Source organism: Ambystoma mexicanum, chromosome 11 (genome assembly GCF_040938575.1).
Source record: "Ambystoma mexicanum isolate Mex_15411 chromosome 11, UKY_AmexF1_1, whole genome shotgun sequence".
Lineage (NCBI taxonomy): Eukaryota > Metazoa > Chordata > Amphibia > Caudata > Ambystomatidae > Ambystoma > Ambystoma mexicanum.
The window spans coordinates 971,160,162-971,178,780 of NC_090934.1; the positions used below are offsets into that span (position 1 = coordinate 971,160,162).

The 18,619-nt window shown below is 53.1% G+C and overlaps 1 protein-coding gene across 5 annotated transcripts in view; it reads right to left on the reverse strand.

Moving 5' to 3' along the window:
- CPT1A (carnitine palmitoyltransferase 1A) overlaps nt 1-18,619 on the reverse strand; it is a 634,145-nt gene that overhangs the window by 190,407 nt on the left and 425,119 nt on the right. The window lies entirely within an intron of this gene.

An 18,619-nucleotide genomic window follows, 5' to 3' on the forward strand; every position in this document is an offset into this window, starting at 1 on the left:
CGGACGGAGCCCCCTGGACCTGGCCCCCGACTTCTGGGCGAAACTCCGACGAAAATCGGAGCGATTTCTCCTGCGAAATCGCCCCGACAAGAGCCGCCCCCTTCGGGCCTTCTACGCAGCACTTCCTCGGAGCGCCGAAGTTGCGCGAACTCGCGTACGGCCTACTCGGCCTCCCGCACTCCGAAGCATCACCCCAGTCGACCGCTGCCCCCCCTCCAGATCGCAGGAGAGCTTTCGGGAACCTCGCGGACCGGCTATCGACAGGTCGGGTGAGTGTCTCCCGCCCGCACTACGCGTGCGCTTTCCAGGGCCCCCCGGCAACGCCACCCCGTCAACGGAGGGGCATCCCGGACCTGCAGGAGGCGAAATCCCTTACCACCCCCCATCCAGCAGAGAATCGCCCCCCCCGCACTGCAGAGCTTGGCGCGGAACTCCCTCATCAGCCAGGCAACACTTCGGACGGGGCCCTGCACCTACAAGCCTGACCCGGGCCTCCCCTAGCCCCTGAATGTTCACGGGCACAATCCAGACAGGCCCCAAAGGCCACACCGGCACAGGGCAGTGGAACCCGAGTGGCTGAGGATATTAGAACAGAGGCCACCACCGGAGACGAACAGTACGAACGGAGGGTAGTGCCCCTGATCCCAGGGCGTGTGCCTCCTCCCGTCGCCCACTCCCGCTCCCAGGGATACCCGACTCACGCTCCCGTCCCTCACGCCGACAAGCAAATCGGGCCTTGGTGCTGAGGGAAAGGCCCCCATCATAGGGGCGTGTGCCTCCTCGCGCCCACACACCGTATGAGCACCCGCAGCAAGCTCGCCAGGTTTGCATACATCTCCCCAGATCTGGACCCCGATACCGACGGAACAATGGCGACTGAGCACCCCGAGTCGGGTACGGCGGCCACCAAAGGGGACATAGCCGCCCTCCTAAATGAGATCAGAAGCATGGGCGCAAACTTAGGAGACAAGCTCGACAGAATGACCCAGCGGGTCGATAACATAGAACAGAGGCTTGAGGGGGTCGAAAACAACCAGGCCTCGACCGATGTAATGGAAACCCAACTGAACCTCAGAATGAGCAACAGAGAAAAGAGAGGAAGACATCCGACTGAAAATTGACGATTTAGAGAACAGGGAGCGCCGTAATAACCTCCGCTTTTTTGGGATCCCAGAGCGCGAGGCTGAGACAGAATCAGACCTTAAACACACCATAAATGATATCATTAGGATACTAGTTGCCGATGAGAATGTGGACGAGCTCGCAATTGAGCGGATACACAGAGCCGGTGGCCCACCAGGGGGCCCGAGATCCGTCCTCGCCAAGTTCCATAGATACCAAGACAGAACAAGGATTCTCACGAAGGCTCGATCCGCAGACTCCCTCACCCTCAGCGGGGCCAAGATAACTATCTTTCAAGATCTTTCCTCGCTCACGTTGGCTCTACGACGTCTCTGTAGCCCCCTCACGAAGTGGCTCACGGACCGAGGCACGAGGTACAGGTGGGGATACCCCTTCTCCCTCAACTTTGAGCACGAGGGCAGACGAATAGCGCTCCGATCCGAAGACGACATCCGGAACTGCATTGCGGAGCTCCTGGGCCCGGACCCGCGGGAAGAAACACAGAACGACTCGGCACGGGATGGAGAGAGAAGGAGACCCCAGGGCCCGAAGCGGAATAAAGTCAGGGGAGCAAGAAAATATAGACGTCCCAATGACTCCCCGGACGTAAATGGATGAGACGGCACCCACCCGTCACTTGCCCTGAAGAATCTTACTCGGGACCCATGGGCCAGGGAGTTGGTACTCGGTGGTGGGTCGACGTCATGGGCCCGCCGGACACCCTATATTGTGCACTTTCTACTGCTGTCATTTCTGAAGATCGACCGGCGAATGACGTCCATTGTACCCACACGTATCGTTGAATTTTCTTTTCTTTCTCTATTGTATACTTAAGATAATTGTTCTTGTTGCTTGTTATCCTGTGATTGATGTTCAGCAATCAAATGGGAGGGGAGGGGGGCTCAGAACCATGATACGCTACCATGGGGGGAGGGGGTTGCGAGGCTATAACCCTCACAGGCGGTCCGCCGAAAGGCCGGCTGAGTGCATCTGGTCCAACGCGGACGCCATCCACTTCAAGACTCAGTTTCACATGGGGTGGGCATTCTGATCAACAAGGCCCTACAATTCGAGCTAATGAGATCCTGGTCTGACGTGAGCGGAAGAACTATTGTCCTGGTGGGCAATATACAAGGCACCGCTGTCACGCTCGCATCCATCTACGCACCAAACACCGGCCAATCCCGGTTTCTTCACCAAACGATCCCTAAGGTTATGACTGAGGCACAAGGCGAAGTAATCCTGGGTGGGGATCTCAATACGTGGATGGATCCTGAACTCGACAGACAAGCTGGCGACCCCCCCACAAACACTCCAGTCATCGGCGCACACTCGAGGGCGGCAGATTTGATGGAGGTACACAATTTAACAGATGCCTGGAGACACCGGAACCCGTCACGCGCGGGCTACACCTTCTATTCGACCCCACACGCCACGTACTCCAGGATTGACTATATATATCTAACGCCTGCACTCACAACGGCAATGACGGACACCGATATATCTCCGGTCACCTGGTCGGATCACGATATGGTGACGGTCACACTGGATCAGATGGCCCTCCCCCGGAGGTCAGTCAAATGGCGCTGCAATGAATCGCTTTTCAGAGACTTGGCTTTTCGAGAACAACTCGAACAGGACATCACCCACTATTTTGAGGAAAACAACACAGGTGACATCTCCACGAATACAGTCTGGGAGGCGGGCAAAGCCACCTGGAGAGGGGTGCTCATCAGAGAAGGTGCGGCCAAAAAAAGGGAACGACAATTGATAGAGAATAGGTTACGGACGGAAATCACCCAACTAGATCAATCGGCACAAACCGCCACTACGGAGAGGCTACACAAGATAGAACAAGCCAATGCCAAAAGGGAGGAACTGCGCCAACTCGAAACTGGAGCCATTGAGCATCGACTCCGATGCCTAAAGCAGAGGCACTATGAACACGGTAATAAGGCGGGGGCACTACTCGCTACCAGACTCCGAGGCCAGCGTCGCGAGAGGTGGGTGCCCGCTATACAAGAAGAAGAACCACCCAGAGTCCGCTGCCCCCCCAATATCCCTGAAGCCTTTGCCACGTTCTATGAGAAGCTCTACACCTCACAGGATGCCCCCGGCCTGGAGGCAATTACGGATTACCTGTCGGCGGTTACCATGCCTTCTCTCCCAGCCGATATTGCACAGGCATTGGACTCCCCCATTACAGCAGAGGAAGTTGAATACGCTATTAAAAGACTCCCGACAGGAAAAGCCCCTGGGAATGACGGTTACACGGCAGGATTTTATAAGACCTTTCAAAGTACCCTCCTCCCCTTTATGGTTGAACTCTTCAATAACATCCTTCATACTGGAGTAGCCCCCGCGTCCTTCTCGGAGGCCCTGATAGCAGTAATCCCCAAAGAAGGAAAAGACCCGAGGTATTGTGCCTCATATCGTCCGATATCACTGCTAAACATCGATGCCAAAATATACACAAGAATCCTCACAGCCCGTCTAGAGACGCATATGCCCTCGATGATCCACAACGACCAGGTCGGCTTTATCCAGGGTCGACAAGGCGCTGACTCCACTCGTAAGACCCTCCACCTAATACATGAATCAAGAACATCTCCGGATATGCCAACATTGCTCTCAATCGACGCGGAAAAAGCATTCGACAGGGTCGAGTGGCACTTCTTGGAAGCCACGCTGAAGCATATAGGCCTCGGACCAGTCCTCCGTCGAGCGATCAAAGCTGTCTACTCGACCCCGAAAGCCTCAGTGATGGTGAACTCCCAATTTTCGCGCTGGTTCCCACTAACCAGAGGAACGAGACAAGGATGCCCCCTTTCGGCGATACTCTTCGCGCTGTCCCTGGAACCACTAGCCAGAGCTCTCCGGGCGGACTCTGCTGTGGAAGGTATCCGAGTGAACGGAAGGGAATACAAGTTGGCCCTGTATGCGGATGACATCCTGCTGCATGTACTCAACCCCCTGTCGTCAGTCCCGCGGGCGATCCAGCTCATCGAAGAATACGGAACACTATCTGGTTTCAAAATCAATAGGTCTAAGTCCATCCTCTTCCCGCTTAACGTACCCTCCCCTGAACAACAAAGGGAGTTGGCACACCTCGGCCTGACCATGCAGGAATCAACGCTGCGCTATCTGGGGATCAATATAACAAGAGATCTTACACAGCTCTACGAGGCGAACTTCCCCCAGCTCCAGCTGCCCTAAAGACTGACCTACTGAAATGGAAGCCGCTCACAATCTCCTGGATGGGACGCTTGAACGCTATCAAGATGGTAAGCCTCCCACGCTTTCTGTATCCGTTTCAGGCCCTTCCAGTCACGATCCCAGAACACTTCTTCAGACAGGTTAAGAAAACCATACTCGACTTCCTCTGGGATGGGAGAAAACCACGAATAGCGTACGATGTCCTGATACTACCGAAGGAGCTCGGAGGCGTAGGTCTTCCAGATATAGAAATATATTATCAGGCAACGCAATTGAGGATCCTGGTCCCACACCTAAGAGACAGGAAGGACCTCCAGTGGGTCCAGCTGGACAATGACTTTCTCCGCAACGTCACCCTCGCAGAATGGCTATGGGTCCCCAGGAACAAGCTCGTAAAACCACTACGTGAACACCCGATACTGGGTGCCATGTGGAACATCTGGAAGAAGGGTAAGGCTATGACAGGAGTTACAACATGGCCCTCACCCCTGAGCCACCTCTGGTCACCTGGCATCCGTGAGAAGATCCCCGAACACGCCTGGTATCAAGCCTGGTTTGATGCAGGCCTAGAAAGAGTCGGTCAGCTGTGGAGGAAAGAGAAATTCATATCAATTTCGGATCTGGAAGACGCCCTCCAAATTCACCCGATCCCGACCTTCCTGTACCTACGGCTGAAAGGGGTGCTGTCAAGGGAGGAATGGAAAGCCACCACGCGCAGAGACCTAACGCCCTTCGAAATAATCTTAGACACGACCACTGCGACCAAAGGGTTGATATCCAGGATGTATCGAGCTCTGATCACCAAGGACCATTCCCCGATCCTCCGCCTCAAAGGAAGGTGGGAAAAAGATTTCGGCAGGCCTGGGACCGGATATGCCACACGCCCGCCAGAGTGTCTATTGCTACTCAATACAAACTGCACACAGTAAAGCTACTCCACCGTTGGCAGTATGATCCGCTTAGGCTTTCAAAGATGTTCCAAACCTCCGACCCCAGATGCTGGCGCCATTGCGGAGCGAAAGCAGACTATTGGCACATGTGGTGGGGGTGCCCTAAAGTGCGCATTTACTGGCAGGAGGTTCTAGGGTGGATCAAGCGACTAGATGGCATAGACAGAGAACCCTCCCCCCTACTTACGCTGTTCGGTCTTGAGGAGGACGATGACGAATTGGTTCATGTGAAAGGACTGGTATCCCCCCTCCTTCTAGCGGCTAGGGCGGCCCTAGTTATAAAATGGAAATCCCCACGGCTGCCAAACGAGACAGATTGGCTGAAAGTTGCCACCAATATCTACACAATGGAGAAGATAACGGCGGCCCTGCACGACAAGGCCGCGAAACACGAAGAAGCGTGGAGTGACTTCGCAAGCCATTACATGTCAAGACCGAACGCCCACCCAACACCTAGCCAATAAAGGCATTCACCAACTGCCTTCCACGATGTATGAAAAATGAGATCCTTATCGTCCAGAGGTCCGTGCCTGTCACACATCTGATCATGCTACCAACGATTCACGATTCGCAAAGACAACGACTACCAGATGTTGCCGCGTCGCAAGTTTCTTCAGACTATAGCAATCATCACGCCACGGAAGCGTTACGAGCAATAAAAGGGGAGGGAGGGAGGGAGGGAAGGGGAGTTATATAGTTCACTCGTCCGGAGTGGACACACGCTTGACTGTATTGTCTTTGTAATTACGCTATTTGAATCTGAGCTGGGAGAAGATGCAGTAGCGATACATGGTTCCTATGTATGTTCGAATTTGCTTCTTGCTCATGATTCACCTTTGCTGTTTAAAACCAATAAAGTTAAATTTAAAAAAAAAAAAAAAAAAGGACAAGGATACAGAGGCCCAGTCCCTTCGATGCATTTTCAGCATCACACAGTGGTATGGGGGAATGTGTAAGCAAATATCCACGACCAGCTCATCCATAGTGCATTGCCTAGGGAACCCGGTTCTGGGTACCTGGATGCGAAGCTCGGGCCTGTTTTCTGCTTAGTGAACAGCGCTCACCATCCCTATTTTCAAAAGCCCTCTGGGTAAAGGTTTGCACAGGAGTGTTTATTCTACTGTTGCTTTGGGATTGGCGGTTTTCTCTAGAGTCACCTGTGCTAAATGTGAAAAGAGGGCTTTATCGAGCATAACCACTTTCATCTTTTTTACTTTTCTTGTCTGGTTCGTGCTGAGGACTGTGCTGGGTGGAGTGTTCGTTGTTGCAATGCTGTTTTTTGTGCTCTCCACATTGAGCTAGGTGAAGCCCAAGTTTCAGTGGCTCAGCTTGAGTTCTGCTGCTAGTCACTAGAAATGGGGGTGCAGTGTTCGCAGCCCGAAAGTCTTACTCGTGAATCATAAACTGACCTCCCAGTTGGTGTTGGCCTACTGGTTTTGTGGACCATACACAAGAATGTTACCGATAGTGAACCAGTGGTGGATTGCCGGATTCATGAGTTCACCTTTTCTTTTCAACCTTTCACATTATTGTTTTATAGCAGTGGTAAGTAAAACAAAATAAACACAGGAAACATATAGCTTTCGTCAAGACATCGGGTCCAAGGAGACATTAAAGCTTTGTTTCAACAAATCTGACAGAACAGTAAAACTGAGGTCTGAAAAGGGAACAGTGGGAGGGGGCAGTGGAGACATAGGGAGCATAGGTTTACACAATAAGCTGTATTGGTGATCAGTCTCTTTCTTGCTGTGCGTTCTTGGGGTAGGCGGGGGTGCCGAGTTCTAGGCCTGAGTTTGCCCTGATGTTCGGGAGGCGAGACGATGTTGGTGTTGGGCTCCGGCAAGGCCACCAGAGTTGTCTCTGTTTTGCCTCCGTCGGGTATTCAGTCCATTTTCTCCATCCATCGCAGGGTTGGGGGCTGTCTTGCCACTCCCGGGAATTGCTGCGTGTAGTCCAGGCATGGGGCCCAGGTTTGGTAGAATTTGCTTCTGCTATTGAAGCGCACGGCCGTGATTTTTTCTGCTGCAACTATCTCTCAACATTTGGTCCACCACATTGGGATTGATGGGCCCTGTTTTTTTTTCCATAGTCTGGCGATCGATATTTTTGCCGCCGTTAGTAGGTGCAGGCAGAGGTCAGCTAGACGGCTGGACAGAGGGAATCGACCTTCGCCTGTTGACCGCAACAGGACTACTCCCGGGTCCCACGGGATTGTGAGGCCTGTGATTAGTTTGATTTGGTCGAGGACGTTCCTCCAGAATTGGGCCGCTTTGGGACAGGTCCATAATAGAAGTATAGTGTGCCTTTGTCTGAGCATCCTCTGCCGCAGTTTGGTGGGATGGAGGGGTTGCATTTGTTGAGGATTTCTGGGGTTCGGTACCATCTGTAACACACCTTAAAGGCCCATTCTTTGTTGGTTACGCTTTTGTGAACACGGGGCCAGATATGGCTCCATTCCGCTTGGTCAATCTCTCTTCCCATGTCCTTTTCCCAACTTATCATGTAAGGCTCCTTCTTGTTCGGGTCCGTTCTATCTAGTAGTCTGTATAGGGTGGCCACTTTCCCTTTAGGAGGGGTGGTCATGAGAGTGCTCTCTGGGGCTGATAGCTCTCTGCTTCCGCCTTGCCCGACTCCATCGCTTGATAGCCAGTGCCTGAGCTGGACATACCTGCACCTTTCTGTTTCCGGGACCTGGAATTTAGTCTTGCAGGCTTCAAAGTTCAGAGGAGCGCCGTTTTCAAAGAGGTCCGCGATGACGCGCAGTCCGCCCGCTTTCCACTTGTCGAAGCTGTTCGGGGAGACGCTGGGAGAGAAGTCCGGATTGTCCCAGATGGGAGTGAGAGGGCCTGTCGTAGTTCTGCGGTTACATTGGGGGGCTGCTTTCTTCCAGCTTGTCACTGTTTTTTGTCGCTGTCAGCGATTCCTCATTGTTGGAGTGGTCAGGGCTTCTCCTGTGTGGTAGGCTTTCTATCGGCGACTGGCACCAATTGTCCTTAGCCAACGGGGTTGAGGGTCCTGTAGTTTCCATGCGAAGGCGTGAGAGAGCTGTGCTGCGAGGCAGTATCTGCTGATGTCTGGGACCCCTAGGCCACCCGCCGCGGTACTTCAGAGCATGATGCTTCTTGGTATTCGCGGCTTCTTTCCTTCCCAGACGTACTTTAGGAGGTCTGCCTGTAGCTTTTGGATGGCAGTTTTTTGGGCCATGACTGGGAGGGACAGACAATGACATAGTAGTCCTGGGATTAAGTTCATTTTCACTGCGGTGATCCTTCCGAACCATGAGATTTCCTGCTTTTGCCATCTGGCTAGATCTTTTTGGAATTCTGCGAATAGTGGGCGAAAGTTAATTTTGTAGATCCTTTCCGTTTTAGTTGGCATAAGGACTCCCAGGTAGGTGAGATGCTGCTTTGCCGATGGGATTGGCCATTTGGCCACTAGGGGGGCCTTGTGTTTCTCTTGTATGTTGAGACCCATTACTGCAGATTGAGAAGTTTACCTGGAATCCTGCTGCTTCTCCGAACTTTTCTAATTCCTGCCATATTGCTTGCCTGGACTATTTAGGATGAGAGGCTGTTGAGAGTAAATCGTCTGCGTAGAGGGCTACTTTGTAGGACTCTCCGCCGACTGAGAGACCGTGGATCGCTGGGTTCGCTCTTATTCTGTCTGCAAAGGGCTCCATAGAGAGCGCGGATATGAAGGCGGATAGGGGGCAGCCTTGCCTGGTGCCTCTTGTGATAGCGATTCTCTCAGACTTGATACCGTTCACTCTGAGATGTGTGGGGGGGGGGTGCTGGTAGTTGGCTAGGACCCATTTGGTGAAGTTTGGGCTGAATTTGTAGTGTCTTAGTATTTTCTTGATGTAGCCCCAGTCCAGCCTATCGAAGGCTTTGTGTGCATCAAGTGACATGACTATCAGCTCCGACCTCATTCTGTTGGCCGATTTGATTGTGTTGATTGTACGCCTGATGTTATCGTGTGTGCTGTGGCCTGGGATAAAGCTGGTTTGGTCCGGGTGGATTATGCTTGGGAGAGTCGGTGCCAGTCTGTTCGCCAGGATCTTTGCAAACAGTTTTGCATCATTGTTTAGCAGAGTGATAGGTCTGTATGAGGCGCATTGGGTCCGGTCTTTCCCCGGCTTTGGGATGAGGACTATCACGGACTCCTCCATCGACGGGGTTGTGGTGCCCGTTTCGAGAAAGTAATTGAATAGGATTGCAAGCTCGGGGGACAAGATATTGGTGTATTTCTTGTAGAACTGGGCAGTAAAGCCGTCTGGGCCCGGGGCCATATTCTTCAGGGCGGGGATCGTATCGCCTACTTCCTCTGCTATGATTGGGCGCTCCAGCGATTCGAGTTGGAGCTGCGGCGGTACTCCTTGGCCGGGAGCCAGGAAGCTCAGCTGCACCCACTTGGATGTGGGGGGTCCAGACAGGGTTTCTCTGTGGTGCGCCATGAGTTCGAGGATTTCTGGCTTTGTATAGTGGTTTTTACAGCTCGGGTCTGCCAGGCCTTGGATGTTGTTTCCTGAGTGAACTTATTTCAACTTGTACGCCAGGAGGGGCTTCACCTTGTTGCTGTTTTGGTAGTAGAATTGTTTTGTATAGGCCAGGGCCTTGGCTGAGCGGTCCACCAGGTGCATCTCTAGTTCAGATTTCGCTCTCTTGAGTGCCCGGCCGGTAGCTTTAGTCTGGTGCTTTTTAAAAAGGTATCATCCACTTCCTTGACCCTTTCCTCCAGCTTGTCTTGCTGTAGTTGGTTAAGTCTCTTGAGCCCCGCTACGCAGTTGATCGCTACGCCTCGAATCACCGGTTTCATGGCATCCCAGAGGATTGCCCCTGAGGTGTCGATGGTCGAGTTCTCTGCAAAGTAGTTTGTGAGTGCCTCAGCAATTTCCATTCTGCAAACTGCGTCCGCTAGGGTTTGGTCTTGTAGCTTCCAGGACCATTTCGGCAGTTCCGGCATTCCCAGTGTTCGCAGGCGCATAATCACGGGAGCGTGATCCGAGATGGCTCTCAGGCCGATTTGGATGCCTTCTATGCAGGGGAAGAGCTCGCTGGAGGTTAGGAGCAGGTCGATTCGCGAATGGCCTCTATGGACATGCGAGAAGAATGAATAGTCTCTTTCCTTCTTGTTAAACAGCCTCCAGGCATCTATGGTGTCGGTTTCCCGCAAGAACTCTGCCATGGCCAGGGCTTTGATGTAGTCCTCCCTAGTAGGAGGGAGTGTTTTGTCCAGGTCAGGGTCTGGTGTTAGATTGAAGTCCCCGCCGATCAAAAGCTGACCCTCTGAGAATGCCGCCACAACTGGAATCAGGCTGTGGAGAAAGCGGTCTTGGGCGCTGTTTGGGCAGTATACCACCGCGAGGGTGATGGGAAGGTCGACGAGGAGGCCTTTCAATAGTAGGTAACGTCCTTCTCGGTCTCTCTTGATCGTGATCTGAGTCAGTGGCAGGTCGCGGCTGAGAAGGATGGCAACCCCTCTTTTTTTCTGGCCAGAGGAGGCAAAGTAGCGTTTCGGATAGCGGAGGAAGGCTATCCGATTTTCGTTGGCAGCTAGTAGGTGGGTTTCCTGTAGGAAGACGATGTCTGCGGATACTTGGGAGAGTATTTGTTCCACTGATTTCCTCTTGCCCGGGGCGTTTAGGCCTTGTACGTTCCAGGTCAACATGATGATTTTCCTATCTGGGGCAGCCATCTGGGCTAAGTATAGTTGCTAGTAAGGGCAGCCCCCCTTTTTGGGGTTTGTTCCTCACAGCTTGGTTTTGGATTCTGGGGAATCCGATATCTTTGACAAGGTCTCCCATCTCCATGACTCCGAACTCCCACTTTGAAGAAAAACTTGGTCTTACGGTCCAGCCTTCGACCAACGTGGCCTGTGGCCGGGCCAACGCAACCAGCTAGATAGGAGGCCATAACGCCTCTTGCGTTTCCAGAATAGCGAGAGGATTGCCGTATGGTGTAGTAGAGATCCACTAAGTTGAGTTCCTGTGTCTGTAGTTCTCGGGGCTGATCTGGTGGGGTCTTTGGGATGCTCGGCGGCTCGTCTTTATTGGTTGTTTGTTTTCTTGTTCCTGGGGGCGGGCCCGCGTACCCTAGGGTGCCTATCGCCTCGGGACCATGTGCTTAGAGGCTCGCACCTAGCACCTTTGGGGCTGAGCGCTGCTCCATTGGGTTCCCTGTCCCCGGTCTCGGGGTTCATGAAGTTTTCTGCCACTTTAGGGGAGGAGATCAGCTGTGATTTGCTCTCCCAGGTGAAGGACAGGGCCTCTCCCAGGTGAAGGACAGGGCCGTGGGGAAGCCCCATCGGTATGTTATTTTCTTCTCGCAGAGCCATTCTGCCATTGGTTTTAGGGCTTTTCCTTTTGCTAACGTTGTTGCTTCCAGGTCCTGGTAAAGGGATATAGCAGCGTCTCTGAAGTGGATCCAGGCTGTACTTCTAGCCTCCCGCGTGATCTCCTCTTTGACTCGGAAGAAGTGCACTCGGGCAAGAACGTGTGGAGGAGAAGAGGAGTTTTGTCTCGCCCGGGTTCTATGCACCCTGTCCAGCTCCAAGTGGGCCTCATCTGGCAAGGATATGATGAAGCGGAACAGGTCTTTTACATATTGGTCCAGGTCACCGTCCGAGACTGAGGTTGGGACCCCCCCCCCCTCAGGTGGATGTTGTTGCGCCTTGACCTGTTCACCGCGTCCTCTTTGGCTTCGAGCGCTTCACATCTGGCTTCCAGTACTGCGTTCCTGTCGGTTCCCGTTCCAATTTCAAAGTTTTGTTCGAAGATGGTAGTTTCTATCTCTTCAGTTCTAGCCTCGATTTCCCCCAACCTCTTGTCCAGGGATGAGATTTTGCTCTCAACTTCATCCTTCCCCCCTTTGGTATTCCTTGGTAATTGCTGTGAGGAGGTCTTGTAGGTTGGCTTTAGTAACTGTTTGCGCCTTCGGTCCGGGGCCATTTCTGGGGAGGAACCTGCTGCTGTGCCTTTGTGGCGCTCCCCTTTTTTGGATTTCTCCGCCATTGGAGTGGTTAGCAAGGCTGCAATGTCTGTTTGCTTTGTTGGCTTGGGGTTCCTAGACATACTGATGGGGCAGCGGACTTGGTTTGGTGGGTCTCTCTGAGGTCTTGCGCCCAACCACCAGGCTGCTCTGGATCGGTTCCCGGGTTGCCGACTGTAGAGTGGGTTGACGGACGGCTGCGCGAGACTGAACAACCCCCCCCCCCAAGGGACTCGTTGACGCGCTTTTGGGTCGTTAGCTTCCCAGTCGCACCACAGGGGGGGGGGCAGCGCGTTTGCTGGGCGGGGTGCTGCCTTTAAGTGTTCTGGACCGACTGCCTTACGAGTAGTGAGGGTGGGGGGAGCTCCCACGGGTGTTTTGCTGGAGATTGAGGTTTGTTGATCCTTTGTTCGTGGGCCACTGTGCCTTGGGAGCTATTGGGAGCTTCTGCTGGTCTCTGCTTCGGGTGTAGGGCTTCGCTGTTGGTGTTTTTAGGGGGCAGCTTTGCTTGGGAGCATTGTTTGGCCCACCCCCGCCCAGTAGTGTTTTCAGGTTCCCCGGGGGTGGGTTGAGATCCCACGGATAGGGCGGGTAGTTCAAAGTTTCCTTGCTGAGGGCCTATTTTATTCAGTCCTAGTCTTGCCAATGTCAGGGCTGCCCCAGAGAGTCCGCGGCTGGGAGTAGTTCCCCCGTTCCCCCGATTGTCTGTCAGTCCCCAGTGCGGCAGGTGCCGCCTTACCTTCTGCCGAGCAGGCTGTGTTGAAGCGGGCATATGTGGGGTGAGTTGCTGATCGGGGTGCCTCCCAGGCCACGCCCGTGCGTACGGGGTGCAGGGGCCTCCCACCTGCACGAGGGGGACCGAGCTCCGTAACGGTCTCCCCAGCTGCAGCAGACCCAGTGGCAATTCCAGGGCGCTTTGGCATGGGGCCACAGATTCGGGCCTGGGGTAGACTGCCTTTAGTGTGGTGGGGTCTCCTGCAAGATGGAGTGTTGCGAGGGGAGGGGCGTTCAGTCCGTTGCCCTCTGCGGCTATGCTGCAGCGTAGATGGGCCCCCGCTCACCCGCTCCTCACTGCGGGGAGTCCCCGGATTGTGCCCCTATACCTCCAAATGATGGGGCTCTGCTTGATGGGGGGAGAGGGGTTAGCATCGGGGGGTGGAGGGCAGAGAGCCCCACCACGGTGTGCAGACCCAGAGGCTAGCCCACCCGCTTGGTGGGTGGAGCAGGTCCCAATGGGATGGAGGTTTGCGGGGAGGCGCTGGATCCGGTTGTTGTGGCTGGCGTTAGGGCTCATACAGCAGGTCGGGATCCCAGACATTGCAGGGCTCAGGATGGCGAGGAATCCCCCCCGAGTGGTGTGTGCCGCCGCCATGCTGCTGGGTGGGGGATGGGTGCCGCCGGGATTCCAATGGAGTGTCCAGGCCCAAAAGCAGGAGTCAGTGATGCCCGGAAGGGAGAGGGGGGGAACCCGGCTACCCGTCCACTGCTGGTGTTGCTGCAGGTGCTCCGCTCTGCTTGCTTTCTCAGGCCGTCGGGCCCCGTGCCGGGAGCTGCTCTGGCGCCTTTCCTCTTTGGGGGGTGGAGGGGAGGGCCTCTATCGCCAGCAGACTACATTGGCGCCCAGACCGGGCCCCCGGGGGATCGGGGTGATGGAGCTCGCGCCGGGGCTGGCACAGTTTTTCGGATCGCCGGCAGAGATCCACCCGGCTCCCGGTGGCCGGTGCGGGTCTTCAGCCCCCGTCTCCCAAGACTCAGTGGTTGCCGGCCTGTTGAGTTGCCGGGATAGCACCAGCCACCATATTGGTGGTGGGACTCGGCCGCTTCCCGCGTCGTGGGGGATCTCTAGAATTGCAGGTTCCTCTTCTTTGAGGGACGCGAAACTTGGAGAGCTTGCGCCAGCATGCTTCTCGACACAGTTCTTCCGCTGCGTGGCACGCGAAACTTGCTTTTACTGTGGCATTTGCAACGGTTGCGTGGCCGGGAGCTCTTACAGAGCCAGTCCGTCCGCCATGGCTCTTATCCACGCCTCCCATGAGTTCCCCTCTTAACCCTTGCAAACATGTCAATGTTTCCCATTACGCCCGAGTTACTTGTATCAGCAGGTGTTTCTGCCAAATTTAAATAACTGTGATCCAAGGATTTGATGTCTCTTCACAGGAACCTTTAGCCCAGATAGTGTGTTTATCAGGTTCTGAAGGGGTGCAAAGTCTTTTGCAGCAGCAGAAAAGGCTATGTTTTTTGGTTACTTTTAAATAGAATGCTTTAGTGGAATACAAAGGTTAGTACGGACCTTGTAAAGGACTCCCTATAGGATCACAATTTGTTAAGCCTGGGCAATGAGTATGTGTGACCACCCAAACACCTGGCTATGGTGTAAGTACTACCTTGAGCCCAACAGTACCTTAGGAGTATTGAAGAAAATGCAGCTGGATTCTTTCCCGTGCAGCAGCGGTGGCCCCGGTCTCCTGTTTCTTCAGTCTGGTGATGAAAGGAGGGTCTCTGGAAGGGATGTCGCAGCAGCAGTCGAAAGTAAGGACCCGCAGCAAGGGATTTCGATCTCCGACGTTGGTCTGCAGTTTTGGTACCTTTTTACAAGCTCCAATAGTGAATGGTTACTTCCTGGTCGATCCACCTCGATTCTGTAGTCCTGCATTCTGGTGAGGGGACTCTGAAGAGGGAGATCTTGCCTCTGGAGGTCCAACTGGAGCTCACCAAAGTTCTGGGAGGATTCATGCACTGGAAGATGTTGCACTGCAATTGGGTCAGAGGTCCCCTTGTATTCGCGGTTTGCCGCCCTGCAAGGTCACAGTACATTGGGGATGGCTCGTTCTGCAGCTCATCTTATGGTTTCTAGGCCCCACCAGCCAAAAGGGAAGGAGTCCCCCCCCTTGGGGCGCCTCTGTCGATTAGAAAACGGGGGTCAGGGCAGCAGTGGTCTCTTTGCGGTTACTGGAAGGGTCTGCCGGCGTCTGTGGTCATCTTCTGCTTCGGATCTTTTGTTCCAGTGGTCAACTTGCCTCCTGCCTCAGGAACCTCACCTATTAGGATTTCCCATTCATTCCTCTGCAAACTCTCACTGCAGTTTACAGAAAGAGGTGGGTGGCTGTCCAATCAGGAAAACCAGCCCCCCAGTGGGAACTGGTTCCATTCAGGCACATCAGCAGTCAAAGGACAGGGGAGTTTCTAACTCGCACAAAGATTTCCTGCCAAAGTTAAAACTTGCATTCAGACCTCCGCCTCCCAGAGTGGTAGAAGGGCTAACAAAAGACAACCATACAAGAAATGGAGAAAAAAGAAAGGAGCCTCCATGTTAGAACATAGGTGGCCTATTTGTGCATAATCGGGGCTGTGGGGCCATACTCCTGCGCGCCACTTATTTTAAAGGGGAAGAAGCGTTTTCTGGTGAAAATGGTTCCGTCTACCGTCCCTAGGAAGGGACGCCCATGCAGTATGGAGGAAATGGGAGGGGACGGGACATAAGAGTATTTTGCAGGAAACATAAGGGTATATGGGACATGTCTAGCAGTCAGTAATCTCTTCACTGGGTCGTACGATCTTCTTGGGGCCTGGACCCCACCCGCAAGTGGGGGTAAATGTGAATGTTGTTGGCTTTGTAACAGAGCGTCCCTGTTCTCTAGACAATTTCAGAATGTTATAATTAAGCATTTTTGCAATAATGGTGCGTGAAGGGGCCCTCTGTCTAGGAACCAGGGCCAGAGAACAGTGTGCACACTCAAATGCAGAGTGTGTGGAGAACTGATCTGTGTCAACATTTTTAGACCACCTTCAATAAATGGTTCGTTAGGTCCCTTGCATGCTGCCTCGGGCACTCTGACAATGTACACAATGTTCCACCTTGAACGTGATTCAAGATCATCGCATTTCCCTCAGGTTTTAGTGAGTTCTGCCTTCAATGTTGCTATGTCACGGTCATGTAGCTCACCTTGTCTTCCACTTCACCTAGCCTGATCTCAACCTCATTAATACGGCCGCTTTCCTTTTCGAGTTTGGATTTTAGAGACCCAATGGTTGCCACAATTTGACATTGACAGTCATGTAGCCACTTTGCATTGCCATCAGTAGTTGGTCATCACAAGCCTTCCCAGTTGCGATACCGGAGCCTACCGCTTGCTCCGGGGTTGCCGGTCCAGTGATTGACGCATGGTTGCTGGTGAATGAGTCCATTAAGCCACCTTTCTTTCCGGCTCCCCTTGTCATGTTGCTCCCCCAGCCATCACTTATTTACCACAGTTCGGTCGGAAGGGGATTTTTGTCAGTTGTCTTCTTCCAAATAGCAGTTTGTTCACAGTACTTGTCCAAACAGACCTAATAACTTTCTAGCACAGGATTTATCGTAATTGGCTTTTTTCTTACTGGTGACCTTTATATGTTGCTTGGTCCTGGATTCAGATGTTAATGTGAAAGGAAATTTGTACCGCGCACACCACTGGAGTGTACCTCTTTAAGTGCCTAAGGGTCTTCGGCAGCCTCCTCACACCTGTGCTAGTCGCCCAACCGGCTCTCTAGAACACTGTAGCGCCCAGGACCTAGCCATACTCTAGCTCCTATAAGGGGCCTCTGACTGCAGTGGCCTTTTACAAAAAAATTCAGGGGGTAACACCATGCATTTCTTCTTAGTGTCCATTCAGCTCCTGTTTCTGATATTACACTACACCGTTCTGTGGGTGTACCGGACTAGATTAAAGTGACCAATTGAAATGGTGTGCCTTCACATTAATGGTACAGGATCACACTTTAATCCCGCTTGGCTTCGGGACCTCTATGTGGATGATGGTAGTCTGGGTTTGCGGATGGAGGCCCCACAGGGTCACTAGTGTCTTAAGAGTAAAGATGCGCCAAAAAATTATCCGGCTGAGTCGCCTACCTTGCCAGGTCTGTCGGTACCCAGGACCAAGCCCAAGTCGAATTGCATGCGTTTCTTCCAGCAGCTGGTCCTGCACAGGTCTCAAACTCCCCTCCGAGTAGAGTGGTATACCGTGTGGTATGGTACAGATCTGTATTCGGTGCTGCTCCCTGGATTACGCCACCTCCGTGCTCTCGTTTCGCTGTGGTGTGGAGGGTGCAGAGGAACAGGTCACAGGATATGTATATTATCCGGGGTGCAGGTCCAGACCATGTGCGATCAGGAGGGTCGTAGAAACCAATGTCGCTCCCCTTCGCCTACAAATTCCAACACGCCGTCCACGGCCTCTGCCGTCACAGTCTGTCTCCAATGATTACTCCCGCCAGCGTTTCTTTGCGCCGTCACTGTGGTCCTATGTGTTGTTGGGGGTGCTTCAATCCATTTGGAGGCGTCAGCTCTGGCGCTCCTCCACCTTACAGGCCTCTGCAGTGCCGGGCTCCAGTAAGGATTTCGCCATCGCTCCTGGACGCCTCAGCCAGCGCCCAACGCTGCACTGCCAAGACCTCCAGCATACTGGATTTCTGTCCTCAGCTTGCCAAACTCAGCGCCTGCTCCAAATCAACAGCTACCACTGTATCAACAGAAAGTTCACTAAGCAAGCACACTCGAGGATATAATATTGTTCAGGAGTTTGCCAAGGCTGGAGCTCACAGTCAAGCCGCCACTTCCCTTGCTGCTCAACCACGCCCCGAGAGGGGAAGAGTTTAACTCCTTCCCTACTTCCTGTCCTCACAGACACATTGGAACCTTAGCGGGCAGACAAAGGTTTCCCTCCAAGGGCAAAACTCACATTCAGACCTCCCCCTCCAAGAATGGTAGAAGAAGGGCTAACAAAGGATAACCACAAGAAATGGTGATAAAAGAAAGGAGCCACCATGTTAGAACATAGGTGACCCTTTTATGCATAACCGGGACTTGCGAATACAGCCTGCGGTGGAAAATTGCACAAAAGTCGGTAGACCACGTCCACTGTCACCAGCCATAACTATAGGGTTGTCACTCTAACCAAAACGTTACAGGAGCAGAGAGAAGGGGGATACTACGTATCTCCTGGGCACTCCATATAAGGTGGGGGTGCTGATCTCTCAAAAGTTGAAGTTTAGGAAGGATACAAAGTATACCTCTTTCCTTAAGAACAGTAGTTTTTAAGGAAAATAAGAATATAAAAAGGAGAACCCAAAAGGGTCCCCAGGACCACTGCACATAGGGTGCAGTGTGCTGCAAAAGTGAAAGCAAGACTCCATAAAATAAGGTAAAACAAAGAGTTGCCATGGTTAGAGCAAATAAGAATGAATGAGGGGGAAAAAGCTCCCCTCATTCATGAGAACAAGAAAAAAGTCCAGAAGACAAGCAAAAAGCGCTGGGGCTCTCACTAGGAGAGGAAATTAAGCATAAAACGGATACATCTCCCTAACAGTGAC